The following is an 18,344-nucleotide window of genomic DNA, read 5'->3' on the forward strand; positions in this document are numbered from 1 at the left end:
TATGCAACGTCACTAGCTGGTGGAGGATCACTGATGAACGCTCCATCCTGTCGGACTCAGCAAAAACTTTGGTACTGATTTCAGAGGAGCAAGATTTTCATCCCACAGGAAATCAAGGTAAGTGGGAAATAATACTCGTTTCATCCAATCAAATAGTAAAGCTCACACGTTTTCAGGATCTCAGTCCACAGACATTTCCTTTTTCTGTCAGAAAAAATACAGTGGGGAGGATATGTAACATAAAGTACAAAAAAGGTGCTCTAAAACAGGGTGAGACAAGGGGGCCAAAGCTGTAAATTCCTTCCATCGACATGGTAATCTGTATTTGTAAAAGGCCAATATTGAGCAGGCAGTGAAAACAGAAACGCATAACCACATCACATCATTCCACTGCCAGAAACATTCATACTAATTTCCACCATCAAACACACAGTATGATTACTTAAAGGTTTTTTTAACCAATCCTACTTATAAAAACAAAATCCTCAAGATGGTATAACTTCACATTTTCTTATTCTGTAATATGAATGTACATCAAATTGGCAACAATCTGTACCTTGTGTACAAGCCACCTCCAGGGTCATTAACACGGAATCAACTCCTTGCAGTAAGTAAACACTTCTTTTTCTTGGTTTTTACGTTAAAAAACGAAAATTAATCTTGCAGGTCATTTTGAACCAGCAAAACAGGGTTGACAAAGCAGGCACTGTAGTCTGATATCTTTTATTAGGCCAACTTAGAGTTCAAAAATATGCAAGCCTCCTTGACCACACACAAGTTCATGTATGCAGAACTCCAGACTGGACCCATAAAATGTATTAAACTACTTGCTTTGTCACTATATATATATATATAGTATATATGTGTATAATGTATATGTATACACATTTGAAAGGCTTCAGAATAAACTGTTCATTGATACAGGTTTAAAATAACAACTCTGAAGGGCTTCTGTGGGTTGGCATGTAATCTTGCTATATATCACCGGGTTTAATAAAGAAAGTTCAGCAGCACACAAAACAAATCCTGCTTCTGATTTCTAATGAGGCCTAATTCCTATGAAGAAATCTCATCACTCTTAGTAGTAGTGTTAGCGACCACAGGTTCTTTGCTCCTAATAGTAGTAACAATGAGAATGCCTGGCAAAGATACGGCACTGTGTTTCGTGTCGAGTGTTTTACAAAGAACGATACGGGGCGGGGGGGGTCACTAACCCTGTAACAGCTGTGATACTTCAGGATGCTTTATACGGGTAAAACATGCTCTAAATGGGGCCGTCTCCTCTGCGTAAGGATTCGGATGTTTCCAACGCTGCCAGGCGCCCACGGCAAGGCGTGTGCGTAACCTGCTCAGCTCTGCTTTCCGCCCCGCCAGCACGTAAACAAACCGCCAGCCAGTCCCTCCGCGGCGCTCGGCCCGCCCGCCAAGCCCCCCGCCCCGGGTAGGGAAGGGCTGGCCGTGGGGACCCCCCCACACACACACACACAGAGAACGTAACGGCGAGTGACAAACGCGGCCTCTCTTCCTTCCTGGAGTCCCGGCGCCCGTGAGACCCACGCCGGGTGTCGCGTCAGGGGCGCCGGTCGCACCGGTCAACGCGAGCTGTTCGCTGGGACGAAGCCCGACGGGCGGGCCTCCCTCAAAGCTTCCCGCCAACAGCACAGGCCCCGCTTCGCTAAACGTGACTCTGGGCCGCGGCGCGGTGCCCCCGCGGCCCTCAGCCGAGGGAACCCTGCCGGCACGCCCGGCGACGGGCTGGTCACGCCAAACGCGGCTCCGGCAAAGCCTGCTAACCCGCTCCGAACGGCTTTGAAGCCGGTGCTACATCTTTTTAGACTTGGTCCTGAACGACAAAGGCTGTTGGAGACCCAAAGAGCGTCTCGGATTCGCAGAAGAGCTTTGTCTGGCTAAAGCAGTATGTTCAAGGAGGATCAGCTTTTTGATCCTTCTACCGGTGAACAGGGTCACGGGAAAAAATATTGGTAAGTGGATACACTGATTAATAAGAAAGCCGAAACCATCTTTAGAACAAATTTAAGATGTGGTCTCAGTGTTACCCTATCCACCTGAAAATAATATGGAGGATTAGACATAAAAGCTAGAACTTTATTTACCCCTGAGCTGAGGTAATGGCTACTAAAAATGTGGATTTCATTGACAGATGATTTAGTGAACATGATGACAGACACTCAAACATGGCTCCATTAAAGATAAAAGCAACATGCTTAAATCTCGTGAGGAGGGATTTTTTCTTATTGGTAGAGAATGTATGTCAAGACCTTTGGAAACCTAGGAACCACATAATGAGAAAATAACAAAGAACCAGCACTCATAAGTGTCTGGCTGAAGTTCCTGCTAAATGGGCTTTGATAGATCATTTTCTTCCTGACAACAAAGACACCAGAAGGAGTGGCTGGATTGTAGCTCCGCACTGCAACCTGTGATGAAAAATACTTCCTGTAGCCAGATGGAAAGACAAGGAGAGGACTTTCTCCCTAGAAATATGGGGGGTTGCACTTCCAGAGGGAACCCAGTCCAGAGATGTCATGTGAGAGCATCAATACCAACAGGGGCAGAAGGAGGAGATGTGGATATAGCATCACACAAAAATAATGGGACATTACGTTCCTTGAGATGACAGTTTCACCAGCGACTGAGAAGATACCGAAGATCTAAAAACAAAAATTAGTTGTGCTTTTGCTTCTGAGAGTTCAACCTCCACTGCTTGTTGCAGCGCCAGCTGCAATGCACTGGCTCAGTCGGCCTCGGTGTTTTGTGTCCTTTTCTTGTTTGGTATCAGTGCGGGTGACTGAAAGGCTAGCTAAGAGATGTCCTCTCTTTCTCTGTGAGCGTCAGTGGCAGCTGACTACTGCTACAGCACTGGTCTTCTGGAAACACTGGTCTTGGGTGCAGCTGATAACAGTGGGTGGCCTCAGCCCTCTCATTAACAGAACACGAGAGGAGAGAAACAGACAATTCTAACGCGTGGTTCTTCTCATCATAAAGGGAATCTCAAAAAACAGGTCAGGTGAATAATTCCCCAGAACTACCTACTCCTCTCCATTAACCATAAACGTGACATAAGGTGACATGCTTAGATACAAACACCCATGTTGCAGACATCTACATTTAGATTAGGAGAGCCCCAGCCTAGGCATCTGTATTTCAGAAAAGGAAAACATTGGTGCCTTATGGCACAGATGCACATAGGAGATCATACTACCATCACAGTCTTCCACATTGCAAACACGACAAATTTTGACTCCTAAGTCTTCTCTGGGCATTCACAATGAATGTCAAACTGCACATTTGGGAGGAATGTGGCCTGTTTCTCAAGAGAACATAAATTATGGCCACCACGTCATACTTCTTTCGCATATGGCTTAAATCCTGGGAATTTCATAAAGCTGACCATTCAAAGAAATTGCACATATATTAACTGTTTTATTTATTTGCAACAAACACAAACACCTATCGTAACGAAAAATATAGTAACTATGAAGTACAGCAGTAGCAAACTATCCTTAACCAATATATCCAAGCACACACTAGGGCTGATCTACTTCTCTACCAAGGAACCAAAAGGCAGAGATGGGGCTGCTTTTTACCCTTGGGTGGAGCCCTGTGCAGAGAAAGTATATGTTCAGTGATTTAACAGACTCAGAGAAAAATAAGCTTTTTATCTTGCTTTGTAACAAGATTCCTCCATAATATTTTCGTAATTAAAAACTAGGAGTAGGCAGGTGAGAGGCAGAGGTGTTCCACGTAAACAGAGAGATGGGAAAGAAAAGCGTAATTGGGGCTCCTACTTCCAATTCCTGCTGCACAAGCTATAAAATTGCTGTAATGTCTTTCTCAGAACACTTTACTATGTTATTTCATACTGTCTTCCAAGTGAGAGAAGGCCTACAGACCTCCTTTGATATGTTTACATTGAATTAACATTAATTAATTATGAAGGGCACAAGGAATGATATGTTCAGCTGACCAAATGCAGATGCCTATATAAGAGTGAGATGAATTGTCTCTAAGATCCACTGATTGTATGGACTAGTTTGACTACAAAGAGCAAATTTAGATACCCAACTCACATGTGGACACCTACATTTACCCCAAAGGTAAGCACCTAAAATCCCTCCCAGGCCTCACAACTCTCACTGGCAGACACGTGAATATTCCTGCATAACATAGTAACGAACTTAACAAAAGTAAGATCTTAACAAAATGGAGAAATGGTCTGAAAGCAATAGGAGGCAATTCTACTGAGACAAGAATACAGATCTACGCTTCAGCAGCACATGAAGGATGGGGGATGATAGGCTAAGGAGCGGTTCTGAGAAAGAAAACCTGAATAATCTGAAGATAAATCAAGTGTCATTTGATTATGAAAAAAAGCAGTCATAATATGATGGGATGTATGCCTGACAAGGCATATGAAGGAATCTTTCCATTCTGCTTGGCACAGGTTACATTGCATTCAGTTCTGGGCACTGCGCATCAGGAAAAATGGAAAATAAAAGTAAAGCCGCAAGAATGGCTGGAGGTCCAGAAAAATAAAATATTTTCAAGCCATTTCAAATCAAGATCCAGAAGAGGTAGCAATGGGCTTAACTTGCAGCAAAAGAGATTTGGGTTACAGATCAGGCTTGTACGTGTAACTTGCATGTGTCGAAAAGGACAGTTTTCTAAAATGATTAAACACTGCATTGAACCACCTTGAGAGGTTCTGAAAGCTCCGTTTTTGGAGATCTTGGAAAGCAGGTTAGTCAAATATCTGTTAAGGAGAACGTAGGTATATTTAATTCTGCCTTGGTCAGAGGGAAGGAGTAGATGACCTCGATCTGCTCGAGCACTGCTTTCTATCATTCTGTGATAACGACCCATTTTAGAAACACAGAAGCAAAAACATGACTTGCCTTTGAGTACAACAGTGTGGCACATCCAGAATTAGGACACCCTGACTTGTCTCATTTTTTTAAATAACACCAGGCCGTAATACTGACCTATTCTGAAGACAAAAAAAATTCTCATTTTAATAGCCACGTTTTAAAAATAGATCGTAGAATAGTTTGGGTCAGAAGGGACCTTTAAAGACCACCTAGTTCCAACCCCCCTGCCATGGGCAGGAACTTCTTTTACTAGATCAGGTTGCTCAGAGTCCCATCCAGCCTGACCTTGAACGCTTCCAATGATGGAGCATCCACAGCTTCTCTGGGCAACCTGATCCAGTGTCTCACCACCCTTGCAAATTAAAAAAAAAAAAAAGTACCTAACTGCATTATTGTTGTTGAATCTGTAAAAACAAACAGCAATTTCATCATTTTAATGGATAGAAATCAGATTTGCATTTACAGTCACATTAATTACATAGCATAGTAAATATAGTACGTGGCAAATAGTGACACAAAACTGTGCATGCGATTTCACGGGGTATTTTTGTATCTTTTTAAGTTGCCTCTAAACTCCTTGAAACAAAGATACCAAAGAACACTTGAAAGAATGCAGCGGTATTATCTCTGTCATATGTAAAAATCACTTTCTTTTTCTTCAGTGAATTCCCTGCAGAATAACGTTAACACAGACCCAAAAGTATGATCTCATTCATCGACCTTTTCAAAGCAGATGGGTTTAGGGATCACCACGAAAACTGCAACTTCATAATCTTCTAACATAACTGTTAAACCCATGTACCTTTCCCAGAAACCGCACCAATCATTTACATTGAATCAAGATAATTTTCTGGCATTATATTTCAATGACCTTGTGCCCAGGGTCGAAAAAATACTTTGTAGTTTGTTCTAGATGGCCCAAGCATATACCCACCACTTCTGTGGGGTCCAATGGCAATACTACAGAGCCCTCCAGCAAAGCAATGTTCAGGAGGAGGAGAAGTATAGACACAGCAATTAATTAGTGGTTTTTCTACATCTGTGTGGGCTTCACCTGCCTATGCTTCTTCCTTTCTGCAGTGAATTACCATGTTACTGTTACCTGTTTCTTAGACGTTTTTACGAAGTTTTAAAATTCAATTGAATTTCCCAGTTCAGTTTCAGGACATATAATCTTATCTGCATCACAGAACTCTGGGGAAAATGTCTAGCATAAATGGAGTGTCTCATGCTCTGCACACTGCTATAGTTGGATGCATACGAAGGCTCTTCGCTGTGCCTCAGGTAAAGCCCCTTCAAAACTGTTGTTCAGCATGTTGGGTTGTTATATGCCAAGCCTAAAAGAGTAGTCACACATGCTACCAGACTTTAATATTTGTCACCTTATAAATTGACAAGGTCATCAGATCTATCAAGATTACAATAAAATTCCCGTGCCATTTTTGGCTTCTATAACGCCTCAAGTAGCAAGGTAGAAGCCAGAGCCAGTGGCTGTGGGACAGGCACGGTCGTCTGGAACTCCATCAGTGACACTTGCCATCCAGATCCACAGATACTGCAGCACAGACAGTTTAGCTCTGTTATCAGGTCAAAGACATGCTCCAGATTTGTCTAGACAAGGAGATTTGAGGAAATTAATCCGGATCAACCTAGTGAAGTGAACTATACGATACGGGATTTACACTCTGAATAAGTATCTGCACAGGTCTTTAATACTATTTAGTAAATCTGCATTAGAAATCTATTGAGATTAACTTCCATGTCTCACAGATAAGAGTTTTTTGTGCTCTGTGACAGTTTCTTAATAGGTACCCCCTAATGCAAGCCATAAAGCCTTCCGCTTTCTTAAGATTTTTTTCAGGGCTAGGCGAGGCTCCATCTAAACCTGCAGTTCTTAACCAGGCTACAAGAGGAATTACGGCAGTTATGAGAGAAGTGATATACCCAGCAGATTAGAAGCTTATGCTTATATTTAGAGTTATAACTGGAGGCATTTAGATGTTGTATATTTAAATAGTGCCCTTCTGATAACAAGCTTTCCCGAATTTCAAATTAGCAGGGCATTCCCATTGTGGCGATACTGCCGCCCTTTCTGTAAGAATTAAGAGATCAGAAGTGAATTGTCATGCACCTGACACAAAAAGCCAAAAATGCATAACTCTACATTAGGCGTATAAAACACCGATGTCTGCATCTGACCCGGCAGATCATGCTCTACACAAATGGGTGTTTATGGGTGTAACTCCTCCCTAAAACAGACTGGATGAATTATATACAAAAAGTACCTACTTCTCTCTTCTGATTACAAATAAGTGGTATGTGACATGGTGCATTCTGTACACCTTTAAAGATAAAATCTACTGGTGTGTATCAAGTTTTCCCTAATATTTATTTCATCTCGGCATGCCCAACTAAGGATGATCAAGTTAATGACTGTAGGTTTCAGATCTCTGGCTGCATGCTGTATTTCCCTTATACCTCTGCAGGACATCTCCTGTGCATTGTCATTAAATGTCTGAACAAAAGTCATATTTTAATGGTTTATTTTTCTTTTGGCGTGTTCCAGAGATCCAACCGTTTTCCTTTTGACACAAACAGCCTCTGAACGTCACTTGGCTCAACCACCAGTGTCTCAAGACACCGTACTCATCTGTAGAAAAGATGGATGGAAAAGGTTCTAGGGCAGTGTCTCGCATCAGATTGCTCCAGCAGCCCCACTGACCACACCGTGACACCACATTAACCCTGACAGATGTACTTCAGCTTGTGACCCCCCCCACTTCTCCAGTTTGATTTCAGTCAGCGCGGAGCCCCCCCCGACAGGCAGTGCCTTCACTCGAGGCCACAGATTGGGAACTGTTCCTTCAGGCCTCATAAAGGCTTGAATTAAGTGTATATAATCTTTTCTGGATAAGACTAGGGGGTGACATACTTCTCTAGTTTCCTTCTGCAGCAGGATAACAGATGGGAGAAGCAGGAGGTGTCATATCTTGACTGGTTTTGACATTGACACGTATTATTTTTCTACCTAAGACAGAGAAACACAGTTTAGAGGAAACTAGTATAGGAGGAGTACAAACTTGCTGGAAAGTCATTCACTAGAAGGATTTATCAATGGTTAGTTATTGAAATGGAAGAATTTATAGAGTAGGATTCCCCATGAATCTGTGCTAAATTTGGGGCTTCTCAATATTTCCCTTAACAACCTAAATGAGGGAAGGTAAAATATGCTTATTCATTACTGCAAATAATCCAATGCTAATAGGGGCTGCCAGCACACTGGAAGATAGGACTGAAATTCAGATTATCTTGAAAAATTGGAGAAATCGTCTTAAAAATAGGTGGCAAATCTGTAAGTACATATTCAAAGTCCTGTACTTTCACACAGCACAAATACAGGCTGGGCAAGAATTGGTCAGACAGCAGCCCCATAGAAAGGAGCTAGAGGAGCACAGCCAGGATATAATCAACTGTGCTGCTGCAATAGAAAAAATAAAACAAAACAAAAACATACAAACAAACAAACAAAAAAGAAAACAAACTCCATAGTGGGATATGAGTAAGAGAGCCTTAAGGAGTCTTGAGTGGACTGCTCCCTCAGCAACAGCCAGCTCTGAACTGGAATGCTGAGTCTGGTTTGGACAGAGTTCAGAAAAGAGAGATAAGAATTGTCAGAGGTCAAAAAAAACAAACACAAAAAAATGACACCTACAAAGAAAAAGCAAAAGGATTGGCAGGGTTTAGTCTACAGATGAGTACAGAAAACACACCAAGAAAAGACTTCCAACACGAAGGATGTTAACCACTGGCATGGTTTGCATGAGGGGTGTGTGAAATTTCCATCCCCTGGAGGTCTTTAGGAACAGTCCAGAGAAATGGAAAAGACAGAGGGATAGACAGTCATAGGGCACAGAGAGAGGTTCAGTGATCTCTGAGGTCCCTTCTAACTGTTTTTTAGGAGACAGTCATTCTGCATCTTCTCAACGTTTGGTTGTGAGTAGTCGTGTTTAGAGTAATCGTGCAAAGACCAGCATTTCTCATTCAGCATCCTTAGAGCTGAATGAACCTGAGCTTTTTACTTGTTATAAATTCAGTAAGCCCGCTAGTTCTCAGAGTTCACTGCACTAAAGCTAAGGCAGTTAGACAGCCTGCTTTTATAATGCTTGCATTGAACAAATTTGCAAAGCTGCTACCTAGAGTCTACATTACTGCTCGGCACCGCTTTGTCAACTTGGAATCCAGATCTGGTGACTGATTTAGGAAACCAGTTCAGCTAATCCCTAGTGAACAGAAACCCTCAGCCTAAGATTGCGTGGCTCACCAGATTCCCACACGTGCAAATGCAGCAGCTGCCTTGCAAAGGGAAGTTAAAACATCAAGCACCAACTTTAGCGGGTTTTCAGGTGACATGCTTATTTCCCTCCCTCGGAGATCTAGGGCTCCGAAAGGAAGGAGTAGAAACAATCACAAACTTTCCCAGCAGATGACTTCTGTAGTAAGGTGGCAACTGCACAGATGTCTTCTAGAAAGCTCTTTGAGGGCAGCAAGCCTGGCAGGAGAAGGTTCAGAGCTACTGTTAAACAACTTAATTCTGATAATTAGCCTCATCGCATTTGTTTGATCAGCCGATACAATTAGCATGCATACACATGTGGTACCTGGAACCTACAGATTTTAAACTATTACCACGTAATTGCCTTCTGCACGCTGAGCCACGTTCAGGCAGAGCACTACGAAGTATAATTCCTCCATGAGAGCTTCTGGGAAGGCATCTGTCGTTACGGGGAGGCCCCTGGGCGGATTCTTTCCTGCCTGATAGGAATCCCTTGATCAACCCCCCAACCTGCTGAGCTTTGGGAGACCGCACAAGGCCCACTTCTTCACTCGTACTTGGCATGAGGTGGGCAAGCAGCTGATTTTCCTGAGATGTTGAGCTAGAATTATTATAAAGGTCTAATAACTGCTCTCAGATAAGCCCTTCTGAGTGACACTGCGTTAGGAAATGGTTCCAGTGCAGCTGAGACTAGATTCTATTGAAGAGAAGCACAAAACTTCACCCACCTCTACTAGTGAGAATATCCCTCAGCTGTGATTCTTTCTATTGTCATATTATTTACAATATGAGTTTTGAGAGCATTATGTAAGTGGCCCAGTTATATATCGATTTATATATGAGCCTGGATATCTCAGACACATGTCTTCTCGTTCTTGCTGTGCCTTCCCATCCAACTTCTTTTCACTTTCACCCTCCCGTGCTTCCTTCCACTGTTTCTGAGATTTCTTCTTTTTTCCTTCCAAATGAAGCTGTATGAGATTAACCTTGGAGGCTCTAAATGCCTGTTCAACAGACTGATGCTTCTCTCCTGTTCTCAGGAGCCAAGGGATTTACTCCTACAATACTCTCACCTCCTGCCAATTACAAAACAGCTCAGTTCTGTAACAGTGCAGTGCAGGACACGAGACCACAACAGCTGAAATCTCTTCATTAGAAGCAGGATATTCTTGTCCGGGGTTATTTTCTAGTAAATTTACATTTACAGGTGCAACGAGAGATCTTAGCTATAATTCCTAAGAAACAAATGAGGCTCAAAATACTCAAATATTTACCTCCTACTACCCAATAAGAAATATTTAAACAGGAGTCAGATGCCCAAGGATCCCAGGTGGCATTTGGGGACCGGGGCCTATGGTCCCATATAAGCTACCCACGCACCAAATAATTGAAGATTTTCTCAGATGGATGCGAATCTCAGGTAGAAAACTTTGCCAAAGTTTCTGAACTAAACATGCTTCTGGGCAGTGAATTAGGTGTTGCTGGTCTGTTTCCTGAAATCTGTATCAGAGATAGCCGATGTGTACTAGAAATGGTTCTGTGTTGTATGTGGGGTCTATACGAAGATGTGTTAATTGTGTTAACTTAGTTACAGCTTTTGTAGAGTCACACGTAGTTGAATCGCTCACTTAAGCTGTACTAAAAGCCAAGCTGCATTTACTGAAATAAGGTAACTATGACGAGCAAATACTTTCTGAATATCATTTTACACTGACACCCTTTTAGTAACAAGACTTCCTTTTCTCGTAACATTTTATATTTTTTATCAGCCTTGCTTACAATCCTTAGTCCATCATGGCTATGACATGACTATCGCATTTTATAAGCGTGCTACAACTCTCCATAATCACTGTAAGTTGATATACAGAATTGCTATAATGAGTTAGATGGTTTCTGGACTTGCCTCAAAATTATCTTACCCAGGTAAGCTTATAAGCCAAGTAGACAACATACAAACAAGAACAGGGTGTAGCAGCTGATAAAAAAAAAAATAAATAAATAAAAAATACCTATTAAAGTGAAGAAATGCTAATCCTGAGGACACATTCTTCTCCTTCAGCTGTTTTCCCCAACGCTCTTTGTTTCTTTATGGCGAAGAATGACTGCAATGTAAGGAAAGAGAGACATAACTTGTATAGTAACTATAAACTAGATGCTACCATATCCAAACTTCAGGGCCTTAGCCTCTAAGGCAGGAGACACAGTTCCATATCAAGCGCTTCAATTTGCTGTGAAACACGTGAGAAAATCCGGACTCTCAGAAGAGTGAGAAATCCATAGTTGCGTATGAAGACACGTAGAGTTAGGTGACACAACAGACCAGGCATGTGAAGCTTCTGAAATCTCCTTTCTCTCTAGAGTTTGCATACCTTGAAGCAACAACTGAAAACCAGTTTGAATTCTGGGCTGGAACCTAGGACTGCCCTTAAGCTGCCGCGAGTGAGCAGCTCAGCAGGAGCGGCGCTGTCACATTTGCACATCGCAAACCTGATATTTCACTACCCAAACTACTTCCAGTTCTAGCTATGCAGATGTACATTACAAATATTGAACAAAGTTTCTCCACAGATTAGCCCTTTAGTACACTAATCATTTTGGTTACTCTTCCCAAATTCCCTCTGGAGCACTTATTAATTTATTACTCCGAAGTAATATTAATCAATCTATTAAAATAAGGAAATATACATCCATATGTATCCAGAGGAACATTTTTTTCGCTATTTATTCTTAATTTACATCTTGATGAGTCAAATCCCCGCTATTACTTTGCCAAGTCAAATACAATTTCACCAGCAATTAAAAGTTGTCCTGTGGGATTGTACAAAACTCACATCTTTAATGAATTTGGTCCACTAAATGCACATGGCCAAGAACTGCGTTTTATATCTCTAAGGAAAAGTAATGAAGAAAATATCTTTTTGGAGCCACTGGCACTTCAGAGTGCAAGTAATTTGCAATTTCAATAGCTGAGTATTGGTATCTTTGATATAACTCTACATAACTCTATATAATAAGTCTAAATTATTCTTCTGGAGCCGTTGTCCCACACACATAGATGCGCAAGGTACGCCAGCAGCTTTCAGCTTGTTTGGGAGCTCCAAAAGGCCACGGCTGAGATGCAAACATAGCTCTACTTTTGAAAAATATTTTTAAAAAGAAGTTTACGGCACCTTTTTATTTCCACCTTTTCCCCTTTAGTTTCCAGCTAACGGGCCCGATTCTGCCACCACGAAGGACGGGGCAGAACGAGGTCTGTCAGCGGGAGCATTTCGGGTCGCCAAGGAGCGGGAAGGGGAACCCTCGTTATTTGGGGGTGGGGGGGGGGAGTGGGGGGGACACACCGGTGCCTCCAGGAGGGGGTAAAAAAAAAAAACAACCAACCCACCAACCGAGCAACAACAAAACCAAAACAACCGAGGGAGGAAACCGTAAGGTGTGTTGGGTGCGACTGTGGAGAAGCTGGAGGCGGTGATGATAGATTTGGGGGGGGGGGCGGCCGAAATATTGATTTTTACGTGGAGGAGATTACGGGATGTGGCCCCTCCTTGATGGCAGCAGCCCCGTGTTCCCGGAGAGCGGGGAGGGAGGTTGGCGGCTGGCTGCCGGGAGCCCCGGGGGGGGCTGGGGGAGCCCTTCCCCCTTCCCCGCCCGGCCCTTCCGCACCGGCCGCCCGCGGGGGCGAGGGGGACCGGGGCCGGGGGTGTCCCCGGTGCGCTCCCCGCTAGGAACGGGGGAAACCGAAGCCGAAGGCAGCTCCCCCGGGCCCGGCCCTGCCCGGCTGCTCCCTCCTCCTGGTGCTGCCCGTCCCCCCCCCCCCCCCTTCCCATCATTACCCCAGTTATCCCAGTACCATCCCACCGCCACCCTCGCTGCCCCAGGACAGTCCCAGATTGTCCCAGCATTATTCCAGCACCGTCCCGGGAGGGTGCCACCACCATCCCAGAATATCCCAGAACTCTCCCAAATGTGTCCCGGCGCCATCCCAGCACTATCCCAACTGTTCCAGGACGGTCCCAGACTGTCCCAGCACTGCCCGGGCACAGGCACAGATTGTCCCCAGCGCTGTCCCAGGTTTTCCCAGCATAGTACCAGCACTGTCGCAGCTCCTCCGTGGGCACCCACCTGCCTCCCACGCGTCTCCCGGGTCGCCTTGGGGCGTGTACCGGCCAGGCGGCACGAAACGGAGGGACCCAGCCAGTGCACCCCTCGGTGCCAGACCCAGGGCCGCAGGAAGGGTTAATCGTGCCCCGGGACAGCTCACGGCCACTGCCACAGAGACACGGGTGGGAAAAGGAGCCGGGGGGGGGGGGTGGGGCTCTGCCGACGGGACCCACGCGTTGCTTTGCAGCCCAGCCGTGGTGTTTACAGAGTTACCGTGGGCAGGGAGACGCCAGCAACGCTTCGAGCTTACCCAGGAAAGTCCGAACAAATCCGCAACTCGGGGTGTCAAGTTTGCAGAAAATGGCCGAACACAAATTTCTTTTGCATTTTCCTCTCAGTAGCAAAAAAAAAAAAAAAAAAAAAAAAAAGGCAAAATAAAAAAAAATAAAAAATAAAAAAAAAAAACCAAAGCTGAACCCGGGAGATAAACGACTGTCTGGCGGTAAATACTAACCAGCAGCAGCAGCTGGAGACAAATCACCACACCGCCAGCATTTTAACTGCGGCTTTTAGAGGAGAGGGGGAGAAAAGCGAGATCTCCGGGCTGCCGCAACTGCTTGCACGCCCATTGGTTTCACTGGCTCGAGTGTCTGCGAGAAAAAGATAAGAGGCTGGTGCAGAGAAACAATTAAAAAAAAATATATATATATATATAAAAAAAAAAAAAAAACAAAAAAAAAAAACAACAAAACAAAACAAAAAAACACCACCACCAACAAAAAAAACCAACCTAAGAAGCACTAATGACTTGACCGGAGTTGCAGCCCTGCAGAACCGCTCGTCCCGGGTGGGGAGCGCGGCGCAGGTGGCAGCCGTGGCGGCCCCCGGTCCCTCTGTCCCGCCCAGGGCGGCCGAGGGGGCACGGGGCAAAACGAATTTCGGCCGCAGGGAGAGCCCACGGCCCCGCGGGGAAACCCGCGGGCAGTGGGGACGGCGCCTCGGCGGCACCGTGCCCCCCCCGGGGCAGGCGGTGGGTGCGGGAGGGCTCCCCACGGGTGACGGAAAAAGAAAGTCTGAAATTCCCCCAAACGCACACGCTTTGGTTTCAGCGGAGCGGGATGGAAATGACTCTCATTAAGTACCGGGTCTTGAAAGTTTTTCTTGCTTTTCAGGGGGTCAGAAGTTACTTTTCGAGGTGGTCTCATTGTCGGTTCCGCCTTGACGTATTTCCAAGACGCCGGCAAGTTTCCATCCGAGCTATTCGAGCATTTTACAGTAACTACTCATTTTCCCGGAAGCCAAAACCAGCCTGGGAAGCAGATCTGGAGCGGGCTGCCAGCGGTTCTCCCCACCCCGCTTCGCCTGACCGAGAGCTGCGTGTAGACACGGCTCCAGCGCCAGGACCCCGCTCCGGCGCCCGGCCCCGCCACCCTCCCACCGTATCTGCCCTGGGAGCAGAATCGGGCCCCTCGGGAGCTCGCTGTCATCCCCACGCGAGTAAATAACCGAGAAACAGCAGCTACCTCCAGTCCAAAAGGCGGTTACGTTTGAAAAGCGAACGGTTGTTGCTACTTTTTTTTTTTTTTTTTTTTTTTTTTTACAGGGATGTTCCAGCTTTTCCCGACTCTCGGAACTTTTCGGCTTAATTGCACCGCTTGACCTTCTGCTAAAAGGAGGCGATTCGTCGCTTATTTCTGTACGTTAAATAACTCCTTATGTGCCGGGAAAAATAAAAGTACCACCAGACACCCAAGGTGCTGAGTATCTGCAGATGGTACTTTTAACGACGAGGTTTAAAACCGCTTAATTCAATTATGCCAAATAGGAAGGTAACCTGGCCGCTTGTAGCGCTCAAACTACCTGAATTTACACCCAAATCTACGCGAAGTTTGACAAGAGACAAAACCGGTAGCTCCAGTGCCACTGGGGCGGGAGAGGGACTGGGGGGGACATATAAAAAAGGGGTTTGGGGACATCTCCGAGGAAAAAAGTGTCGGAAAACGGAGTGCTGAGAAACCTGACATCGAGGGGATTGGCTGGATGTTGAGCCTGGTGCGAAAGCGAACCGTCACACAGAGATTTAGTTCTTATCAGTCAAATATTTGTGCTGGGGAACGAAAAAGGGAGAGAAACTTAATATTTGGGGCTGGAGAGAAGCGAGCTCCTCGGGTGCCCGGCAGCCCCTCTCTGGCCAGGGACGGCTCCGGGGCCACCGGGGACATTTCTGAAATGACACCCCCTGCTCCTGGCCACAGCTCTGAAATAAAGGGTTTTTTAAAAAACAAAACAAACAAACAAACAAAAAAGAGAGAGAGAAAAACAAACAAAAAAAAAAAAACAAAAAAAAAAAGGAGAGAGAAGAAAGGAAAAAGAAAAAAAAAAAAAAAGAAAAAAAAAGAAAAAATGCAAACAGGAAAAGACAAGTCGCCGCTGGGACACCGCTATCCAAACCCAAGTTACTGTATTTCTTTCGCTAAGGGTTGTCATTATTTGCTGTATATAGCCTCCCGCCAGTCAATCGTGACCAGCACGTTTTAAAGCCTCCACTAATTTACCCAGAACAAAGACACTTTCCAGCTACGCTAGGAGAGAAAAGGGGAAGAAAAAAAACAAAAAAAAAAAAAAAAAGAAAATACCAACTCGACTCAATTAAAAATAACGATTTTGTTCTTGGACAGCTACCAGCTTTTTGGTCTTACCGTCCCGGGACTTTGATTTAACCTGGATAACATCCTGAAAGGCTACAACCATTTTGCAGACATTGCATCGTACCTTTTCAGTCCTGCAATACAGAGCAGTAGCGAGCTGGCCGCAGGCTGCCCGGATAGCTAATTTGTTCGGTAAAAGGAACGTGATGAGGCGCAGGGGGTTAATTAAATCTTGCAGAGATCCAGTTGTTACGAGCAAAAAATCAGCCAGTCTTTAACAACCTGGTCGCCACACGCTGGATATAGACAACGGTGGCTGAAAAAATAATCACGAAATTACGCAGCTCTAGACACTCCCCCCAAAAAAGTTTCTAGACCGAAAAAAAAAAAAAAAAAAAAAAGCCCCAAAACCTCGGTAGAAGTGACTGGTGTTAACGGCGGCTGCTGATCCTTCAGCTTCGCTTTGACGCGCAGATCACGTCCACTCCCCCCACAGGTTTCCCCAAATTTCGCTTTTCGAGCCCGTTCTGTGGGCTTCGACCTCACGGAGAGCGATTTGGGGGGAGCGGGGGGGACTCCGCCGCCCGCCCTCGCCCCCCCCCCACCCCCCCGCGGGGCTGCCCAAACCCTCCTGGAGGCGTTTGGGCGGGGGAAGCTCGGCAGGTCGCGGGGGGCAGAGCCCGGGGGGCCGCGGCCCCGGGAAGCCGCGACGCTCCCACGCAAACCGCCACGGACGGGCGCGGGGGGCCGGAGTCGCTCCCGCTTCGCTGGAAGTGGAGACGCACCGTGTCAGCTCCGGCGCAGCCAAACCCCTTCTCATTCCCTCACACTCCTCTCCTCCCCAGTTATATATGATTTTTTGATTTTATTTTTATTTTATTTTATTTCCCCCCCCTCCCCAAGCACAAATGCCTTCTCCTTCGCCTTTGACATTTGGCGCTTGTGAGTAAGGAGAGATCTGAAGTGGCGGTTACCATCGCTCTCTTTCCGTGACACCACGGGGGGAAATTTTGGGTGTTCTTTGGAAAAAACAAAAAAAAAAAAAAAACCAAAAAAAAACCAGGTAGACGAAGGCGTTGACTTTATTTAGTGATGGGTGGCAGAGCCGGAGGTGGCTGCGTGACTGTGGCTCAACCCCACGGTTGGCAGCGGGGACGACCCCCTCCCCCCCCCCCCCCGTGTCCAGCTGCAAACCCACCTGGTAGGGAAACGGGGAGAGGTGCCACCTCCCCACCGATAAACAACCCTTCGCCGACCCCCCCCGCCCACCCAAAATCGGAGCCGGGGTTTTCCTGTGTGTGTGTCCCCCCCCCCCCGCTTCGGGGCACGGGGAGCTGCTTTCGATCGCTATCTCCAAATTTCGCTGGTTTCTGAAGGAGGGAGCCTGAAATATCGCTATTGCAGGAAACGCACAGATGCTAAAAGTTGTGAGTAAAGAGCATCAAAATCAACTCCCCACCGCTGCTGTGGAAATTGCTTTGGGGAAAAAAAAAAAAAAAAAAAAAAAAAATGGAAATTGGATTTGATTTCTCCGTCCCATTTTGAAATGCGGTGAGTTGCCGTAACTCGGCCAATCAAATCGTAAAAGTTTGCAAAAAGATATCACTAATAATGCGAATAATACTAAAAGCAGCGCTCGGCGCGGTGTGCAAACCCCGGTGTAGCGGTATACCGGAAAATCCAGGTTTTTGGAGCTGGGTTTTGTCGTTTCGGTTTGGCTGCTCATGCCAACGGCGTGTGGCTTAAATACGAAGTGAGAATTGAGGGGAAGCGGCGGGGGGCAAGGGAGAGGCAGCAAGCGGTTCTTTCCAAAAGGCGGAGTTTTTTGAGGTCATTTCAGCTCGACTCTTTCGTCATTTTGAATATAAAAGAAAGCCGGAGTGGCTGATTTTCCCACCCCCTCGCCCGCCTGGGGTGATGCGGTAATTTCGCTCACAGATCACTTTAATCTGGATGTTAAAACATTTTGGATTCTTTCCCTGATGCTGACCGTGCGGTTAATAAAAGGTCGGTGTAACTGTCCGAGCTCGCTGCAAACTGGATTAAACTATGAGTCTTGAGAATGTAGACATTTGGAGGTTAACCGTTGCTACTTTTATATTACATTACAGAAGGAATATGGAAAACTGTTTGGTAAGCTTTTGATAGGAACTTCAGAGTTTCCTTGTCCATTTTAAGAGCAAAGCAGTGTGCAGCACGGAGTAACTTTTCCCTATAAGGCTTCTATTGCCCGGTGCAGGAAACAATCGGTATCCCTTCGGAAAATAAAGTACAGATCTTAAAAACTTAAATAAATAAATAAATTTTAAAAAACACCCAACTTGTCCTCCGCTTAAATTATCTTTCCCCCTCACAAACCAGCCGGTAAACCAC

At 45.4% G+C, this 18,344-nt stretch overlaps 1 long non-coding RNA gene across 2 annotated transcripts in view; it reads right to left on the minus strand.

The window, feature by feature from the left end:
* The window catches only part of LOC104365073, an 87,383-nt gene that overhangs the window by 15,085 nt on the left and 53,954 nt on the right, over positions 1-18,344 (minus strand). For both annotated transcript variants that reach the window (XR_004409091.2, XR_004409090.2), the window contains exon 7: positions 11,232-11,324. This is a non-coding gene — a long non-coding RNA (uncharacterized LOC104365073). The remainder of the gene's footprint in view (positions 1-11,231; positions 11,325-18,344) is intronic.

Source organism: Tyto alba, unplaced genomic scaffold (assembly GCF_018691265.1).
Source record: "Tyto alba isolate M040663 unplaced genomic scaffold, T.alba_DEE_v4.0 Super-Scaffold_45, whole genome shotgun sequence".
In the NCBI taxonomy this organism is placed as follows: Eukaryota; Metazoa; Chordata; class Aves; order Strigiformes; family Tytonidae; genus Tyto; species Tyto alba.